Source organism: Pseudophryne corroboree, chromosome 3 (genome assembly GCF_028390025.1).
Source record: "Pseudophryne corroboree isolate aPseCor3 chromosome 3, aPseCor3.hap2, whole genome shotgun sequence".
NCBI lineage: Eukaryota > Metazoa > Chordata > Amphibia > Anura > Myobatrachidae > Pseudophryne > Pseudophryne corroboree.
Genome location: NC_086446.1, coordinates 532,163,166 through 532,184,613, shown reverse-complemented (window position 1 = coordinate 532,184,613; position 21,448 = coordinate 532,163,166). Strand labels below are relative to the sequence as shown.

The 21,448-nt window shown below is 45.7% G+C and overlaps 1 long non-coding RNA gene across 1 annotated transcript in view; it reads left to right on the top strand.

The window, feature by feature from the left end:
• LOC135057985 (uncharacterized) overlaps positions 1-21,448 on the top strand; it is a 38,349-nt gene that overhangs the window by 9,472 nt on the left and 7,429 nt on the right. The window contains exon 2 of the long non-coding RNA XR_010244509.1: positions 9,196-9,389. This is a non-coding gene — a long non-coding RNA (uncharacterized LOC135057985). The remainder of the gene's footprint in view (positions 1-9,195; positions 9,390-21,448) is intronic.

Sequence of the window (21,448 nt, the reverse complement as noted above, 5' to 3'; positions counted from 1 at the left end):
GGATTGGCCACCCTATATATGACATCACCAGATATCAGAACGAAGCAAGTGATGGTGGTGACCACCGTAATCATGCAACTGTGTGCCAAAATGAGCTTGTTATATTCAGTTGTGACATCAGATCTCAACAATTATAAACTTATTTTGCACACTATTATGTAGCTTTATTAATGCCTAATATCAGCAGGGTATCTACAAAATATATAAAAGTCCATAATTTTCAGGGCCTGTCCCAAGTTTAGAATATCTGTCCCTGGTTTTTGTTACCGGCCGACTGCATAATACAATTCCTGTCATTTTGTATACTGAATGCAATTCTCACTATCCATTGAAATTCTTTGGCCTTTATATATGTGTGCCTAATATTTTTGAACAGGAACATATACAAAACATACTGTATAAGGAACAAGGAATTGTGTAATGGAATGTACATATACTCCATGCTAACCATTATTTCCTAATGACATGGAGAAGACATTCTAGTTGTTTAAGAATAAACATTAAACACAGAAACAGAGAATTTGCAGATAAGAACCGCTTGGCCCATCTAGCCTGCTTTTTTTTTTATCCTTTAGGTAGCCTCAACTCTATATGATCCTTAGTTCTTTGTAAGGATATCCATATGCCTATCCCAAGCATGTTCAAATTGCTCTACTGCCTCAGCCTCTACCACCTCTGACAGGAGGCTATTCCACCTATCCACTACCCTTTCTGTGAAGTCATTTTTCCTTAAATTTCTTCTGAACCTACTTTTTTCTGTTGCTTCAGGTCCGAATTAACACACAGAATTAGAAAAATCCTTACTACAATGTTTGGACAAATCTTTGTTGCGTGTTACATGTTTCTTTAGTTGTTGATTTTTAATATACAACTTGATAGAAATAATGAAATTGAATAGAGAGGAAAGCAACTGAAAACCTGCACCACAGGGAAATTCAGAGCACTGGGAAGCTGCATATATAACAAGGCAGAAAATTACAGTGTCCGATGTTTCAGAGCAGGTAGGGGATGGGCACATCGGGTGTGTGCATGGGTGGTACCTGCCACATAATTCTATGTTTTTCTGTTTTATTTTAAAGTGATTTATGTCTTTATACGATATGTAAAAATAAAGCAGTTTGCTCCGAATTTCCAGCCAATATATACTTTTTACAATATTTCATATTTTTACTGGCATCCTGTTTGTCCATGCTTGGTGTAATTTGCTTATAATAAAAGATGTAACAGTGGTCTGTTGCGAGTTTCTGCTATAATAATATAAATAATACAGATGGCTGTAATATTTTTCAACTGGTCTCTGACTCCCCAAATAAAACCTGTGATTAGTTGTGCTTTGTTGTATGTAAATCAATTTGCTTCCAAATTCCAATAAAAAGGTGACAGATTCTAGTGTTTGCTGATGGGTCAATAAGTTGTTGTGTAGTTTGTTCCATGTCTTTGGGATCAGCTTTACACTCGTAATTCTGGTTAGGCAGTGATCAGTCTCGGCTACAAGGCTCAAGCTGAGCACAATGCTGGCTTGACCCCAGATCAATGCAGCAGGAAAAAATATAATGTTTAGTTATTTTTCCTAGTTGCTTTAGTTGGTTTTAAATCTGCCTCAACCAATCATTCTTATCAGAATCCATGTTTATTATAATTATTCTGATTAGCAGTGCATGGTACCATAGAGTGTGCCCCTGCACTCTCTGTGTGGAACTACAAGTCTCAGCTTGATAGCGCCTCTCATTTTGTTTGGAATTAGGGTGACTGATCACCCAGTGGACAGCGCACAGTCTATGTAGTACGTGAGCCTGTGCCGCAATGTTCATACCAGCTTGACTAGTCATACTGTATATACTTTAACTCACAAATTATGCGTGTGTGAGTACTTATGGCAATGATCTGATCTAATAATGGGGTAAACTCTTCTCAGCAGCAGTATATTGTAGCTCACTGGAGGGATGAAGTATCAGGTATGAGTTCCAGGAAAAATGTCATGTTACTTACCAGTGTTCTATATAGTATTGCAATCAGAAATATTACACAGACAGAATAGTTGATGCACATGTATAGGACAGGGTGGTCTTCAGTATGCCGACTGTCGGGATCCCGGCGCACAGTATACCGGCGCTGGAATCCCGACAACCGGCATACCGACACTTTTTCTCCCTCGTGGGGGTCCACGACCCCCCTGGAGGGAGAATAAAATAGCGTGGTGTGCTTAGCGCGCCACCGTGCCCGCAGCGTAGCGAGCGCAGCAAGCCCGCAAGGGGCTCATTTGTGCTCGCCACGCTGTCGGTATGCTGGCAGTCGGGCTCCCGGCGCCGGTATGCTGGTCGCCGGGAGCCCGGCTGCCGGCATACCATACTACACCCATAGAACAGAGACGTGCGTTGAGGTAAATGGCTGAGGAGGCACTGGCTAGTACCAGAGCTAGATTTACACACAATATATGAGCGAAAGGGTGCATGTGGGCATTATACACAGGTGTAGCAGTATATACATGTGGGCATTATACACAGTATACATTATATACTGCTGGACATTTGGTGAATTTTGATCAGAGCTGTGCAGACAAGGTAGGCAGGAGAGTCACTGCCTCACCTGCCATAGACTTTTTACTCCAGAGATTTCACTATATAAATCATTAGAATAATAAAAAGACGATATTTCTAATATATACTTTATATTTTTTATATACTTTATATAGTCAAAACTCTGGTTTCAATATAAGTATGACAGTAAAGGCTCTGCCTCGCCTTCCTCACTCCACCGCACGCCACTGGTATAGGGACCTTTGTATTAAACTGAAAACAACCCTTTCTCTGGCATTTTCACTGGAGAAAAGACTTCTATTTACTAGGCCTTGGATAGAGATAAAGTCAACAGAGGTAAAGTACCAGCCAATCTGCTCCTAACTAACATTTCAGAGGCTGGTTTTAAAAAATGACAGTTAGGAGCTGGTTGGCTGGTACTTTATCTCCGGTGACTTTATCTCCATCCAAGGCTTAGTAAATAGACCCCAAAGGGCCTTATTCAGGTTTGTTAGCAAACAAAAACAAAATTAGCAATTGGGCAAAACCATGGCCCTCATTCCGAGTTGTTCGCTCGCTAGCTGCTTTTAGCAGCATTGCACACGCTAAGCCGCCGCCCTCTGGGAGTGTATCTTAGCTTAGCAGAATTGCGAACGAAAGATTTGCAAAATTGCGAATAGAAATTTCTTAGCAGTTTCTGAGTAGCTCGACACTTACTCAGCCATTGCGATCAGTTCAGTCAGTTTCGTTCCTGGTTTGACGTCACAAACACACCCAGCGTCACTTCCCCATTTCTCCAGCCACTCCCGCGTTTTTCCCAGAAGCGGCAGCGTTTTTTCACACACACCCATAAAACGGCCAGTTTCCGCCCAGAAACACCCACTTCCTGTCAATCACACTCCGATCACCAGAACGAAGAAAAATCCTCGTAATGCCGTGAGTAAAATACCTAACTTTTGAGTAAAATAACTAAGCGCGTGCGCTCTGCGAACATTGCGCATGCGCAGTAAGCGACTAATCGCAATATAGCGAAATTCGGCAACGAGCGAACAACTCGGAATGAGGGCCCATATGCAGTGCATGTAGGGCAGATGTAACATGTGCTGAGAGATTTAGATTTGGGTGGGGTGTTTTCAAACTGAAATCTAAATTGCAGTGCACATGCTTTTACCCAATTGCTAACTTTTTGGGTTTGAAGAACCCCCTAAATTATCCAAAGGTTAACACTGGAGAAATCAAATATCTCTATAGATAGACGCTTACGGCAGTTAATCAAGCAACTAAAAGCTTTGCTGTTTGTCATTGGATTATGCTATCTTGATATGGCATTACCATATAACCAGCAGAGCAGGAAAGGTTCTGCTTCATACTTTGTGCTACTGTGGCCTGGCCATGGATGCGCTTTTCAGTAAATCGCCTCTACCGGTAATTTAGATGTAATTACAGGAATATATCTTCTGTCCAGTTGCTGCTGCCAGAGATCCAAAGCTGTAGTAAAATGATGCCGTCTTGACAAGGCTTCCGGTAAAGGAGAGAAAACCACATCTGTTTTGTGCAATTAAAATGCTTTGAGGCTAAAAAAAACCCAAAACGCTAAGGATGGCATAATTTTACTACAGGTTTGGATCTCTTCCAGTGGCAACTTGACAGGAGAGCTTATTCCTGTAATCACATCTAAATCACGTCTAAATAATACTCTGAAATGTGCACACTGAAAGCAAGGTTGGATCAAAGGGCCTGATTCAGAGAAGACGCAGTGACGATGTTTGCAAAGTTGAGCGATTGTTTGCTAATGTGCATGGCCGTAGACAGCTTCCAGTGCCGTGTGCCAGGTTCCAGTACTTTTTGGGCCATGGCCCAATCACCGGAGGTGTGGCTTTGCCCCCTTAGAAAAAAAGGGGTCAAAAGTATTTACAGAGGTTGAGCAGGGGGGGCTGGGCTGAAAGAGAGGCTGCTGCATAATGGTAAGAGGAAGGGAGTGGGGTGGGTGCGCAGGCCCCTGCCTGGCTCCTCCAACAAGCCGAGCCTGAGTACTGTATTTAGGACTGTTGTTTGTAGTAGCAACCTACATTATAAGCGTTAACCTGCACTTTATCTGTGGATCATGCCACCACAACAAAATTATATTGTTCAGGAGCTTCTATAGATTGTTTGATGGGATGTAGCTGGCATCCTGACAATCAGAATGCCGACAGACAGAAGGCCGGCATCGAAATCCTGACACCACTCAGAAACCCGGTGGTCACAATCCCGAACGTAAGTATGAGAGGAAGTCTTAGGGTTAGTTTGCGGGAGGAAAGGTTTGGGTTAGGCACTAAGGTTAGGGTTAGGCTGCAGGAAAGGAGGGTTAGGGTTAGGCTGTAGGAAGGGAGGGTTAGGCTGCGGGAGGGAAGATTTGGGTTAGACAGTAAGGTTAGGGTTAGGCTGCAGGAAGAGAGGGTTAGGGTTAGGCTGCAGAAGAGGGAAGGGAAGGTTTAGGCTGCAGGAGGGAAGGTTTGGGTTAGGCAGCAGGAAGGGAAGGTTAGGCTGTAGGAAGGGAGGGTTAGGCTGCGGGAGGGAAGGTTTGGGTTAGACAGTAAGGTTAGGGTTAGGCTGCAGGAAGGGAGGGTTAGGGTTAGGCTGCAGAAGAGGGAAGGGAAGGTTTAGGCTGCAGGAGGGAAGGTTTGGGTTAGGCAGCAGGAAGGGAAGGTTAGGCTGTGGGAAGGGAGGATTAGGCTGCGGGAGGGAAGGTTTGGGTTAGACAGTAAGGTTAGGGTTAGGCTGCAGGAAGAGAGGGTTAGGGTTAGGCTGCAGAAGAGGGAAGGGAAGGTTTAGGCTGCAGGAGGGAAGGTTTGGGTTAGGCAGTAAGGTTAGGGTTAAGCTGCAGGATGGGAGGGTTAGGCTGTGGGAGGGAGGATTAGGGTAGGCAGCAGGAAGGGAAGGTTAGGCTGTGGGAAGGGAGGATTAGGCTGCGGGAGGGAAGGTTTGGGTTAGACAGTAAGGTTAGGGTTAAGCTGCAGGATGGGAGGGTTAGGCTGTGGGAGGGAGGATTAGGGTAGGCTGCAGGAGGGGAGGTTAGGGTAAGGCTGTGGCTAGGGAGGGTTAGGGTTAGGGGGAGGGCAGGGGGCAGGGATAGCCTACTTACCAAAACGTGCTGGGATTTTTACAGTCAGGATGCCACTGTCGGTATTCTGACTGTCAGCATCCTGACTGTAGGGATCCCGTACCCAACCCTGTTTGATGAAATTAACATGCAGTATATTATAGGAGATTTATTATTGCAGATTAATGCTTTGCATTAGCCTATTATCTATTTTATTGTATATTTGATCATTTAATTCATGTAAGGTTGTCTGGGTAGTGTAGATTGTTGCAATATATCTACTGTATCGATATGTTTTAATTAATACATTTTATATATAGATGGTCTAATAAATGTGAATATTTTTATTGACTTGTTTGTTGGATCTATGCAGAGGTAACAGACATGGGGCCTAATTCAGACCTGATCGGTGCTGTGCGTTTTCGCACAGCAGCGATCAGGTCTGAACTGCGCATGTGCCGGCGCCGTATTGCGCCGGCACATGCCAGACAGCCGACAGCTGTCTTAGCCCTGCGATTGCCTCTGCCTGATTGACAGACAGAGGCCAACGCCGGGTGGGAGGGGGTGGGCTTGCGGCATTTGACCGCTGTTTAGGGGGCATGGTTTGGGCAATACAGGCGTGCCCGCACCGTTTGGAGGGCGGGCCACAGTGGCTGCGTGACGTCACACACAGCCGCTGCGACGCTCACAGCGATGGGTAGCTCCTTGCCAGCGCGCAGGAGCTGTCCTGGTGGCAGCTACTCTTCAAGTACAAAAGCATCGCCGCTGTGCGATCTGTGTATCTGCACTGTGGGGGCATATGTATCTGCACTGTGGGGGCGTATGAGGCACTGTGGGGGCATGGGTATCTGCACTGTGGGGGCATATGTATCTGCACTGTGGGGGCATATGTATCTGCACTGTGGGGGCGTATGAGGCACTGTGGGGGCATGGGTATCTGCACTGTGGGGGCATATGTATCTGCACTGTGGGGGCATATGTATCTGCACTCTGGGGGCGTATGAGGCACTGTGGGGGCATGGGTATCTGCACTGTGGGGGCATATGTATCTGCACTGTGGGGTCATATGAGGCACTGTGGGGGCATGTGTATCTGCACTGGGGGCATATCTGGCACTGTGGGGGCATGTGTATCTGCACTTGAGCATATCTGCACTTGGGCATATCTGGCACTGTGTGGGCATATCTGGCACTGTATGGGCATGTGTATCTGCACTGGGGGCATATCTGGCACTGGGGGATATCTGGCACTGTGTGGGCATATCTGGCACTGTATGGGCATGTGTATCTGCACTGACGGCATATCTGGCACTGGGGATATCTGGCACTGTGTGGGCATACCTGGCACTGGGGGCATATCTGGCACTGTGGGAGGCACTGTGGGGACATGTGTATCTGCATCGGGGGCATATCTGGCACTGTGGGGGCATATCTGGCACTGTGGGGACATATGTATCTTGCACTGTAAGGACATGTGTATGTGGCACTGGGGGCATATCTGGCACTGTGTGGGCATATCTGGCACTGGATGGGCATGTATATCTGCACTGGGGGCATATCTGGCACTGGGGGATATCTGGCACTGTGTGGGCATATCTGGCACTGTATGGGCATGTGTATCTGCACTGGGGGCATATCTGGCACTGTGTGGGCATATCTGGCACTGTATGGGCATGTGTATCTGCGCTGGGGACATATCTGGCACTGGGGGATATCTGGCACTGTATGGGCATGTGTATCTGCACTGGGGGCATATCTGGCACTGGGGGATATCTGGCACTGTGTGGGCATATCTGGCACTGGAGGAGGCACTGTGGGGACATGTGTATCTGCATCGGGGGTATATCTGGCACTGTGGGGGCATATCTGGCACTGTGGGGACATGTGCATCTGGCACTGGGGGCGTATATGTATCTGGCACTGGGGGCGTATATTTATCTGGCACTGTGGTGGCACCCATTTTTTGGCATTTTTATATGTATGTGGCACTGTACTGGGGCATTATATGTATGTAGCACTGTACAACATGACTAAACAGGGTTATGACACAAGGTCACACTCCTACAAACGTCAGGTGTGTGCACAAAAATGGGGCGTGGCTTTTTGAAAACTAGGCAACACCCCCATTTTTGCACGCGCGCCTTCGGCGCGTGCATGATAGTGGTTCTTGCACTTGCCTATGGATCTTTTCTGGCTCTTTGCCTCCGACTGGTTGGCCACCCCTAGTCTAATGTGTATATGACAATCTACTCAGGGACACAAAAAATAGAAATTAAGTGCACACACAAAAGGTTTATCTTGTACAAGGGGAGAGCTAAACTAGCTTAACTTACACAATGTGGGCAGTGGTTTAACCAGCAAATAAGGTATAGACGCCTTCTCCGAATTCTGCGCGCACCTCCTAAGGTCGCAAGAAGAAATCAGCAGAAACACATTGCAAAAGCCTTGATTAGGTTGTCGACAGCGACTGGGAAAGCACACAAGTAAATTGAATTCACCCATAAGACTACTGACAATGAATATAAATAAATATATATATATATATATATATATATATATATATATAATTATTACACATCCAAACTTCTGCTTACACATATATTTTCCCAAAAAACATATACATACATAATACTGTGTTATATTGTACACAAACTTGCAAGTTTATTTGTACCTACAGTTAAATCTTAGATTTTATTTAATTTATAATTTTGTTGCCTTTGGCAGAAACATCATCATGTATTACCTGTCCCTCCAGTAGTTAAGGGGTTAAAGCAATATTAATCTGTCAGACTGAAATTGTACATGACGCTTCCTATCTCCCCGCAGACAAATAAATGAATCTGTCTGCGTAATCTAAAACTGCCCGCTTATGTTTTCCAAAAAAACAGCTCAGATCACACTCGGCACCAGCAGAGAGCGAGACTGCACAGTTTGGGTTTCAAAGAAAACTCACATTCCCGCTACCTGTTTGTGCAGATTCCCTGGTAATGTACAGAGAACATAATTGTTTATTTGGAAAAGTAAAGTTGTGGAAATGTAGTTGTGTAGAGTGTAATGTGGTCAGCGCATGTTTGCACGAGCTACCTGTGTTTACTTAATAGGTTTCAGATGTCACAGCACAAAAGAGGCTTATATATATATATATATATATATATATGCGTGTGTGTGTGTGTGTGTGTGTGTATATACACTCTATCTATCTATCTATCTATCTATCTATCTATCTATCTATCTATCTATCTATCTATCTATCTATCTATCTATCCATCCATCTATCTATCTATCTATCTATCTATCTATCTATCTATCTATCTATCTATCTATCTATACACTGTATATATATATATATATATATATATATATATATATAAAACTCACTCTCTCTCTCTCTATATATATATATATATATATATATATAGTTATATATATATATTATATATCTATACATGTATCTATATCTCAACGGATGTCTGTTATTTCTCGGTGGAACTAATTTCACAAAGAGAGTAGTGCCACCTAATATTGGGATGTGTATTATATATTGTACACATTGATCACGAAATTCCTTTGTAAACAATATTTGCAATTTTTCCTTCAGGGATTAACACAAGAAGATGCTTGGGGCTACTAACTCGTGAGCAAGCCATGTAAAGCTGCCTGTGGGAGAAGCAGCTGGTCCTGAGATTTACGCTTGCAGCACTCAGCGTTTGCCCCTGATCATCATAGTGAAGCAGGCGCTTACAAGAAACTGCAGGCACTTGAATGGAAAAGGAAAATTGTTGGGGATAAAAGGTATTTATGTTTTATAAACATAGTCTCACCTGCGCCACATACCGGTAGATTCTCTGCCTCAATTAAGTTCCTCTGCAGAGCAGTCACTTTAAGTTGGGTCTGCTGCATAACTTGGGCATGATTGGAACACCGACTTTCAGTGCGCTGAGTGTCAAGCTTATGCTTTGTTCTTTATTGCTCCTCTCCCTAATGTCACATCGAGAGCATACATACTTCAGTTTCCTTCTAGATCGCTAAGCTATACAATAGAGAAAGCACAATCCAAATTCATCCAGTAGTTTTTGCGTGATACTGGAATGAATAGACAGACAGACAAATAGACAAAAATTCTGATTTTTTCCCCCGTATCCATAGTTCTTAAACAGTCCCTAGAAGTATATTTCTCAAATAAAATTGATATGTACAGACACAGCCCTTACGGTTTTATCATATCTATCTATCTATCTATCTATCTATCTATCTATCTATCTATCTATCTATCTATCTATCTATCTATCTATCTATCTATCTATCTATCTATCTATCTATCTATCTGTCTATCTGTCTGTCTGTCTGTCAAAATGACGAAACAACATAACATTAATGTCAGCTGTGTGCGCCTGAACAGAACAACTCTTGAATTGCTCCATCGGACGCCATCTAGTGGTGAATTCCTCCCATAGAGATGAGGAGCAACATTAGCCTTTTATTATATAGGATACATCTATCTATTTACAGTGTGCAGTGTGTGTGGTGCACATGGTCCCCCGGGTTCCAGGGGGGCCCACACTGCACACCTTGCACCCATTTTTTAAATACCTCTCTGGAGGTGAGCACTAGACTCTGGGACATCGCTAGGGTCCATAGTGCCCAGAGTCTACAGCGCTGCTGGTTAGAGAGGAGGAGGCCCAGGCGGAGTCTGCACACGGGCCTCCTCCTCCTCTCTAGAAGCACCCTTTGTAGGAACTGTGTGTTGAAACATGGGAGGTCATTCCGAGTTGTTCGCTCTCAAGGCGATTTTAGCAGAGTTGCTCACGCTAAGCCGCCGCCTACTGGGAGTGAATCTTAGCATCTTAAAATTGCGAACGAAGTATTCGCAATATTGCGATTACACACCTCGTAGCAGTTTCTGAGTAGCTTCAGACTTACTCGGCATCTGCGATCAGTTCAGTGCTTGTCGTTCCTGGTTTGACGTCACAAACACTCCCAGCGTTCGCCCAGACACTCCTCCGTTTCTCCGGCCACTCCTGCATTTTTTCCGGAAACGGTAGCGTTTTTTCCCACACGCCCATAAAACGGCCTGTTTCCGCCCAGTAACACCCATTTCCTGTCAATCACATTACGATCGCCAGACCGATGAAAAAGCCGTGAGTAAAATTACTAAGTGCATAGCAAATTTACTTGGCGCAGTCGCAGTGCGGACATTGCGCATGCGCATTAAGCGGAAAATCGCTGCGATGCGAAGATTTTTACCGAGCGAACAACTCGGAATGAGGGCCATTATTTTACATATCTTCATGAGATCTCTCCCTTCATGGGATGCAGTCTCCATCTGGGCCCCCTTCTCTCAGCAGGGCACTAGTCTCTGGGCACTACGGTCACTAGGAGACCCTAACACTGTGCACTCAGAGTCTAGTCCACATGCACAGGTCTCCAGGAAAATAGCACAGCTGCCATTCTCCCAGTGATTTCTCTACTGCACATGCGTAAAATGCCAGGAAAATGGTTACCATTTTCCTGGTGGTTTCTGCCGTGCTGCTTCTACTGGTGCGGGACTCCAAAGGGTAAGAATTGAAAAAATGGGTGCAGGGTGTGCAAAAAAGAGGATGGCACAGCCTGTTGATACCATGTGCATCATCAACTTGGTAAGGCAATGTGCATGATTATGTTAAATGTCATCACAGCCAGTGGCATATTTACAAAAGAGCCATTGCGTCTTGTGCTCCAATGTATTCTGCCGACAGTGCCATCTTTAAGTGACATGTTCATAAAGCTGGTGCCGGCTATAGTAAAGATTCTGGTACTGTGCTAGAGCTTATGATATCTTCTGTACGTGCACCAACCTCCCAAAAATATCACTGGGAGGTATAAAGGGGCTCAAAGTATGGATTAATGCCTTTAAACATACCCAGGGTTGTTGAGAACAGATATGGAAAAAAAATATTATTACCGCACTGTCACAAATGCTGCCGGAATAGGATTGTCAGTCCCAATATTGCACTGCAATAGAATATAGAATGAAAAAGGATCCAGTGCTAAATATTAAGATGGGATGGATATTATCAGTTTCATATATATTTTAAACTGTTGTTGAGAACATGCCTGGTTACTGGGCTGTGTGGCCACAAGAAGAATCCGTAACCCCCCCACCCCCACTACCATGTGCAGGGGGAGGGAGACTTGGGGGCGGTCAGGGCCGGCCCTAACCAATATGATGCCCTAGGCAAGATTTTGGCTGGTGCCCCCTAGCACCACCACTGGTTGCACCTCTTTCCCAGCACCATCACCCCTCACCCATAGCAGTCCTTATTTAGGTGTTTGTACCCCCTATATTTTAAATAGGAACAGTTTGCACATTTGGCGCACAGCCCAAAAAGGGTGTGTTTTTGCTGGCAAGGGGCATGGCCACACAATAGTAACCCCAATTCCAATTACGCCACACAGTACTTCAACTTTATTCACATTTGATCATGCGATAGTGTCCATAATTCACACTACATCCCACAGTAGTATCACTTTACCTTATAAATGTTACTCCTCACAGTAGAGCCCCTTATTCACATTACATCGCACTGAATTGCTCCTTATTCACATTACATGACACTGAATTGCTCCTTATTCACATTCCATACAGTAATGCCCCTTACACATTATTAATGTCCTTATAAACATAATGTGCCTTACACATTATGACAACCTTTATTAATGCCCTTTTACACATAATGTCCCTTACACATAAGCCGCACATTATTAATGCCCTTGTACACATAATGACACACATAGTGCCCCCTACACATTTGCTGCACATTATTAGTGCCCCTATGCACATAATGACACACATACAGTAGTACCCTGTTACACATATGCCGCACATTATTAATGCCCTTATACACATAATGACACACATAGTGCCCCCTAGATATTTGCTGCACATTATTAGTGCCCCTATGCACATAATGACACACATACAGTAGTATCCTGTTACACATATGCCACACATTATTAATGCCCTTATAAACATAATGACACACATAGTGCCCCCTACACATATGTTGCACATTATTAATACATTTTTACATTACACACATAATGCTACTTACACATATTCCGAACACTACTGTACAACCAACCCACTCACATGCACACAGCACTCACACTGCCACTAACACTGTGACCTCTGCCTCTGCTTGGATACAGATGTGTCCTCATAAATCTTGCCTCAATGCTAACGTCGGGCACCTTTTTTTTTTATAAAAATGCATCTTATTTGCATTACTATGTGGCTAGGATGCACAAGCAGCTTCTGCTGGTTAAAATGATATGCAGCATGCCTATATACTGTGTGAGACTGTGGCTGTATCTGCAGAATATAGGCATGCTGCATATCATTTTAATCAGCAGAAGCTGCTGATGCCCCTATGCATATCAAATGCCCTAGGCAATTGCCTAGTTTGCCTATAGCTATGGCCGGCTCTGGGGGCGGTGATCTTTGCATTCGCTGCCCCCCACATCATGCACAGGGTGGGATGTACCAAGTACTTGCGGTACATTCCGCCACACAACGCATTGCTACTCATCACATATGTACTAACATATGCACTTAGTAACGCAGAGGACAGCTATCCCAATAACAGCTATTCTCGGCGAATTAGGGCCTTCCAGGTTTTGGCCAGGGAGTTCCTCTGCGCATGCAGATTGGATCCCTCTCACATCACAATGCAGAAAGAAGCCCATAGGCTCCTATGAGGTAACGGGCATTACCCCTCGGTGCAGAGCCCCTCAATGCAGGGCTTAGTACATATGGAAAATACGGCAAATGCCTGCAAACGGTTTGGGGGGTTTTGGCCACATTTCCACTATAGTACATATGGGCCATAGAGAAAGAGAGGGAGAAAGAGAAAGAGAGAGTCTTTTTGGAGCCCTGCAGCCCAGCCCATGCTGCTGGGGAGTGAGGCTGCTGCCGTTGATAGGTAAGAAGTGTTTTGGCCTTTGGGGGTGGGGGGTGGACCTGGGCCCATCCAACAAGCCCAGATTCAGGTTAGGAAATACCACCGCACCTCTAAATGCCACTGATCAGACCCCTTCCCACTTAGGGGTATTGCCGAATGAGTACTACACCAGTTGGTGTAGCATATATTACATACATTTGCACTATGTATCTTTTAATGTGGGCCAGATACATTAAGGTGATGTAGGCACGACTGCGAATATATGCTGACTGAGAAATTGATGCACACACATCTGGGAAAGCCGTATGCATAGGCAGGTGCAAATATTGAATAATGGTGATGATGGGCACTGACACTAGTGAACCATTTGTGAGCATGTTTAAGCAATTTTTTTTTTTTTTTCCCCTTTACTTACACAAGGTTCCTGAGGCTATATATACACTAGAGTGCGGGTATTCTAGAAGATAATAGCTAGAATATGATTGGTTGCTGTAGCCAACATCTCCACTCAGGCCCGGCGCTACTCACTCAGCAAAGGGATGCAGAGTAGTTAGGCGCCAGGCTGGAGAGGCGCTCCCCCTGATCTGCATCCCCGCTGCTGTGCCTAGCCTCCCTACTGCTGCTGGCTGCTGTTCCTGTCACTGCATGACAGGTAGCGGAGCTGGCAGCTTAAAGCCTCCTCTCCCCCTCCTGTGACAATGGCAGTGACTGAACGGCTGAAAATGGAATGGAGCTACACGGGTGCGGGGAGGCGGAACTACACGGGTCCAGCAGACTGCAGTGCCACGGAGGAGGACATGCTGCTCCAGATCCTGCCAGCCAGGGAGAGTAAGTGAGGAAGTCTGTGTGTGTGTGTGTATGTATGTATGTATGCATGTATGTATGATGTATGTGTGTGTATTTATGTATGTGCATGTGTGAATGGGAGGGGGTGTGAATAAACCGCACTTCTGTGGGCGTTATGTGTAAGCTGCGCTACTACTGGGGTGTTACATGTAAGCTGCGCTACTACTGGGTTCATTATGTGTAAGCAGAGCTACTACTAGGGGTGTTACATGTAAGCTGCGCTACTACTGGAGCATTATGTGTAAGTGGTGCTACTACTGGGGTCGTTATGTGTAAGCTGCGTTACTACTGGGGCATTACATGTAAGTGGCACTACTACTGGGGGTGTTATGTGTAAGCTGAGCTCTTACTGGGAATGTTCAGTGTAAGCTGCGCTACTACTGGGGGCATTACGTGTTAGCTGCGCTTCTACTAGGGCATTATGTGTATGCTGCGCTACTACTGAGTTTATTACGTGTAAGCGGTGCTACTACTTGGGTCATTATGTGTAAGCGGTGCTACTACTGGGATCATTATGTGTAAGCGGCGCTACTACTGGGGCGTTATGTGTAAGCTGTGCTACAAATGGGGCTTTATGTGTAAGCAGCGCCACTACTGGGGGCGTTTTAAATGGGGGTACTATTGTGTGGCCATGCCCCTTCCTTGTGAGACCACACCCCTTTTTTGATGCACGCTGTCCCTTTGTAAAGTATGGGAGGGCGCAAATGAATAGTTTGCAGGGGGGTGCCGAACACTCTAGCACCGGCCCTGTCTCCTCGTCTAAAAACCCACTCTTTGGTAAATATACTCCCTGCTGTCTTAAAGCAGTCTTAAGAGTGTGTACATTTATTTGACCATGTTTTATCAGAAGAAAACTGGTCGCATCTGGTTTTATATGCAGTTTAATATTAGAGATGAGCGGGTTCGGTTTCTCTGAATCCGAACCCGCCAGAACTTCATGTTTTTTTTCACGGGTCCGAGCGACTCGGATCTTCCCGCCTTGCTCGGTTAACCCGAGCGCGCCCGAACGTCATCATGACGCTGTCGGATTCTCGCGAGGCTCGGATTCTATCGCGAGACTCGGATTCTATATAAGGAGCCGCGCGTCGTCGCCATTTTCACACGTGCATTGAGATTGATAGGGAGAGGACGTGGCTGGCGTCCTCTCCATTTAGATTATAAGAGACTGAGAGAGATTTACTGGAGCTGACTAGGAGGAGTACTGTTACTGTAGAAGTGTAGAGACTGAGTGGAGAGAGTTTACTAGTGAGGACAGTGCAGTTTACTTTATAATCCGTTCTCTGCCTGAAAAAAGCGATACACAGCACACAGTGACTCAGTCACATACCATATCTGTGTGCACTGCTCAGGCTCAGGCCAGTGTGCTGCATCATCTATTATCTATATATAATATTATATATATCTGTCTGACTGCTCAGCTCACACAGCTTATAATTGTGGGGGAGACTGGGGAGCACTACTGCAGTGCCAGTTATAGGTTATAGCAGGAGCCAGGAGTACATAATATATTATATAGTGAGTGACCACCAGACACACAGTGCAGTTTATTTAATATATCCGTTCTCTGCCTGAAAAAAGCGATACACACAGTGACTCAGTCAGTCACATACCATATCTGTGTGCACTGCTCAGGCTCAGGCCAGTGTGCTGCATCATCTATATATATTATATATCTGTCTGACTGCTCAGCTCACACAGCTTATAATTGTGGGGGAGACTGGGGAGCACTACTGCAGTGCCAGTTATAGGTTATAGCAGGAGCCAGGAGTACATAATATTATATTAAAATTAAACAGTGCACACTTTTGCTGCAGGAGTGCCACTGCCAGTGTGACTAGTGACCAGTGACCTGACCACCAGTATATATAATATTAGTAGTATACTATCTCTTTATCAACCAGTCTATATTAGCAGCAGACACAGTACAGTGCGGTAGTTCACGGCTGTGGCTACCTCTGTGTCGGCACTCGGCAGCCCGTCCATAATTGTATATACCACCTAACCGTGGTTTTTTTTTCTTTCTTTATACATACATACTAGTTACGAGTATACTATCTCTTTATCAACCAGTCTATATATTAGCAGCAGACACAGTACAGTGCGGTAGTTCACGGCTGTGGCTACCTCTGTGTCGGCACTCGGCAGCCCGTCCATAATTGTATATACCACCTAACCGTGGTTTTTTTTTCTTTCTTTATACATACATACTAGTTACGAGTATACTATCTCTTTATCAACCAGTCTATATTAGCAGCAGACACAGTACAGTGCGGTAGTTCACGGCTGTGGCTACCTCTGTGTCGGCACTCGGCAGCCCGTCCATAATTGTATATACCACCTAACCGTGTTTTTTTTTTCTTTCTTTATACATACATACTAGTTACGAGTATACTATCTCTTTATCAACCAGTCTATATATTAGCAGCAGACACAGTACAGTGCGGTAGTTCACGGCTGTGGCTACCTCTGTGTCGGCACTCGGCAGCCCGTCCATAATTGTATATACCACCTAACCGTGGTTTTTTTTTCTTTCTTTATACATACATACTAGTTACGAGTATACTATCTCTTTATCAACCAGTCTATATATTAGCAGCAGACACAGTACAGTGCGGTAGTTCACGGCTGTGGCTACCTCTGTGTCGGCACTCGGCAGCCCGTCCATAATTGTATATACCACCTAACCGTGGTTTTTTTTTCTTTCTTTATACATACATACTAGTTACGAGTATACTATCTCTTTATCAACCAGTCTATATATTAGCAGCAGACACAGTACAGTGCGGTAGTTCACGGCTGTGGCTACCTCTGTGTCGGCACTCGGCAGCCCGTCCATAATTGTATATACCACCTAACCGTGGTTTTTTTTTCTTTCTTTATACATACATACTAGTTACGAGTATACTATCTCTTTATCAACCAGTCTATATATTAGCAGCAGACACAGTACAGTGCGGTAGTTCACGGCTGTGGCTACCTCTGTGTCGGCACTCGGCAGCCCGTCCATAATTGTATATACCACCTAACCGTGGTTTTTTTTTCTTTCTTTATACATACATACTAGTTACGAGTATACTATCTCTTTATCAACCAGTCTATATATTAGCAGCAGACACAGTACAGTGCGGTAGTTCACGGCTGTGGCTACCTCTGTGTCGGCACTCGGCAGCCCGTCCATAATTGTATACTAGTATCCAATCCATCCATCTCCATTGTTTACCTGAGGTGCCTTTTAGTTGTGCCTATTAAAATATGGAGAACAAAAATGTTGAGGTTCCAAAATTAGGGAAAGATCAAGATCCACTTCCACCTCGTGCTGAAGCTGCTGCCACTAGTCATGGCCGAGACGATGAAATGCCAGCAACGTCGTCTGCCAAGGCCGATGCCCAATGTCATAGTACAGAGCATGTCAAATCCAAAACACCAAATATCAGTAAAAAAAGGACTCCAAAACCTAAAATAAAATTGTCGGAGGAGAAGCGTAAACTTGCCAATATGCCATTTACCACACGGAGTGGCAAGGAACGGCTGAGGCCCTGGCCTATGTTCATGGCTAGTGGTTCAGCTTCACATGAGGATGGAAGCACTCAGCCTCTCGCTAGAAAAATGAAAAGACTCAAGCTGGCAAAAGCAGCACAGCAAAGAACTGTGCATTCTTCGAAATCCCAAATCCACAAGGAGAGTCCAATTGTGTCGGTTGCGATGCCTGACCTTCCCAACACTGGACGTGAAGAGCATGCGCCTTCCACCATTTGCACGCCCCCTGCAAGTGCTGGAAGGAGCACCCGCAGTCCAGTTCCTGATAGTCAGATTGAAGATGTCAGTGTTGAAGTACACCAGGATGAGGAGGATATGGGTGTTGCTGGCGCTGGGGAGGAAATTGACCAGGAGGATTCTGATGGTGAGGTGGTTTGTTTAAGTCAGGCACCCGGGGAGACACCTGTTGTCCGTGGGAGGAATATGGCCGTTGACATGCCAGGTGAAAATACCAAAAAAATCAGCTCTTCGGTGTGGAGGTATTTCACCAGAAATGCGGACAACAGGTGTCAAGCCGTGTGTTCCCTTTGTCAAGCTGTAATAAGTAGGGGTAAGGACGTTAACCACCTCGGAACATCCTCCCTTATACGTCACCTGCAGCGCATTCATAATAAGTCAGTGACAAGTTCAAAAACTTTGGGTGACAGCGGAAGCAGTCCACTGACCAGTAAATCCCTTCCTCTTGTAACCAAGCTCACGCAAACCACCCCACCAACTCCCTCAGTGACAATTTCCTCCTTCCCCAGGAATGCCAATAGTCCTGCAGGCCATGTCACTGGCAATTCTGACGAGTCCTCTCCTGCCTGGGATTCCTCCGATGCATCCTTGCGTGTAACGCCTACTGCTGCTGGCGCTGCTGTTGTTGCCGCTGGGAGTCGATGGTCATCCCAGAGGGGAAGTCGTAAGCCCACTTGTACTACTTCCAGTAAGCAATTGACTGTTCAACAGTCCTTTGCGAGGAAGATGAAATATCACAGCAGTCATCCTACTACAAAGCGGATAACTGAGTCCTTGACAACTATGTTGGTGTTAGACGTGCGTCCGGTATCCGCCGTTAGTTCACAGGGAACTAGACAATTTATTGAGGCAGTGTGCCCCCGTTACCAAATACCATCTAGGTTCCACTTCTCTAGGCAGGCGATACCGAGAATGTACACGGACGTCAGAAAAAGACTCACCAGTGTCCTAAAAAATGCAGTTGTACCCAATGTCCACTTAACCACGGACATGTGGACAAGTGGAGCAGGGCAGGGTCAGGACTATATGACTGTGACAGCCCACTGGGTAGATGTATGGACTCCCGCCGCAAGAACAGCAGCGGCGGCACCAGTAGCAGCATCTCGCAAATGCCAACTCTTTCCTAGGCAGGCTACGCTTTGTATCACCGCTTTCCAGAATACGCACACAGCTGAAAACCTCTTACGGCAACTGAGGAAGATCATCGCGGAATGGCTTACCCCAATTGGACTCTCCTGTGGATTTGTGGCATCGGACAACGCCAGCAATATTGTGTGTGCATTAAATATGGGCAAATTCCAGCACGTCCCATGTTTTGCACATACCTTGAATTTGGTGGTGCAGAATTTTTTAAAAAACGACAGGGGCGTGCAAGAGATGCTGTCGGTGGCCAGAAAAATTGCGGGACACTTTCGGCGTACAGGCACCACGTACAGAAGACTGGAGCACCACCAAAAACTACTGAACCTGCCCTGCCATCATCTGAAGCAAGAAGTGGTAACGAGGTGGAATTCAACCCTCTATATGCTTCAGAGGTTGGAGGAGCAGCAAAAGGCCATTCAAGCCTATACAATTGAGCACGATATAGGAGGTGGAATGCACCTGTCTCAAGTGCAGTGGAGAATGATTTCAACGTTGTGCAAGGTTCTGATGCCCTTTGAACTTGCCACACGTGAAGTCAGTTCAGACACTGCCAGCCTGAGTCAGGTCATTCCCCTCATCAGGCTTTTGCAGAAGAAGCTGGAGGCATTGAAGAAGGAGCTAAAAGGGAGCGATTCCGCTAGGCATGTGGGACTTGTGGATGCAGCCCTTAATTCGCTTAACAAGGATTCACGGGTGGTCAATCTGTTGAAATCAGAGCACTACATTTTGGCCACCGTGCTCGATCCTAGATTTAAAGCCTACCTTGGATCTCTCTTTCCGGCAGACACAGGTCTGCTGGGGTTGAAAGACCTGCTGGTGACAAAATTGTCAAGTCAAGCGGAACGCGACCTGTCAACATCTCCTCCTTCACATTCTCCCGCAACTGGGGGTGCGAGGAAAAGGCTCAGAATTCCGAGCCCACCCGCTGGCGGTGATGCAGGGCAGTCTGGAGCGACTGCTGATGCTGACATCTGGTCCGGACTGAAGGACCTGACAACGATTACGGACATGTCGTCTACTGTCACTGCATATGATTCTCTCAACATTGATAGAATGGTGGAGGATTATATGAGTGACCGCATCCAAGTAGGCACGTCACACAGTCCGTACTTATACTGGCAGGAAAAAGAGGCAATTTGGAGGCCCTTGCACAAACTGGCTTTATTCTACCTAAGTTGCCCTCCCACAAGTGTGTACTCCGAAAGAGTGTTTAGTGCCGCCGCTCACCTTGTCAGCAATCGGCGTACGAGGTTACATGCAGAAAATGTGGAGAAGATGATGTTCATTAAAATGAATTATAATCAATTCCTCCGCGGAGACATTGACCAGCAGCAATTGCCTCCACAAAGTACACAGGGAGCTGAGATGGTGGATTCCAGTGGGGACGAATTGATAATCTGTGAGGAGGGGGATGTACACGGTGATATATCGGAGGGTGAAGATGAGGTGGACATCTTGCCTCTGTAGAGCCAGTTTGTGCAAGGAGAGATTAATTGCTTCTTTTTTGGGGGGGGTCCAAACCAACCCGTCATATCAGTCACAGTCGTGTGGCAGACCCTGTCACTGAAATGATGGGTTGGTTAAAGTGTGCATGTCCTGTTTTGTTTATACAACATAAGGGTGGGTGGGAGGGCCCAAGGACAATTCCATCTTGCACCTCTTTTTTCTTTTCTTTTTCTTTGCATCATGTGCTGATTGGGGAGGGTTTTTTGGAAGGGACATCCTGCGTGACACTGCAGTGCCACTCCTAGATGGGCCCGGTGTTTGTGTCGGCCACTAGGGTCGCTAATCTTACTCACACAGCTACCTCATTGCGCCTCTTTTTTTCTTTGCGTCATGTGCTGTTTGGGGAGGGTTTTTTGGAAGGGACATCCTGCGTGACACTGCAGTGCCACTCCTAGATGGGCCCGGTGTTTGTGTCGGCCACTAGGGTCGCTAATCTTACTCACACAGCTACCTCATTGCGCCTCTTTTTTTCTTTGCGTCATGTGCTGTTTGGGGAGGGTTTTTTGGAAGGGCCATCCTGCGTGACACTGCAGTGCCACTCCTAGATGGGCCCGGTGTTTGTGTCGGCCACTAGGGTCGCTAATCTTACTCACACAGCTACCTCATTGCGCCTCTTTTTTTCTTTGCGTCATGTGCTGTTTG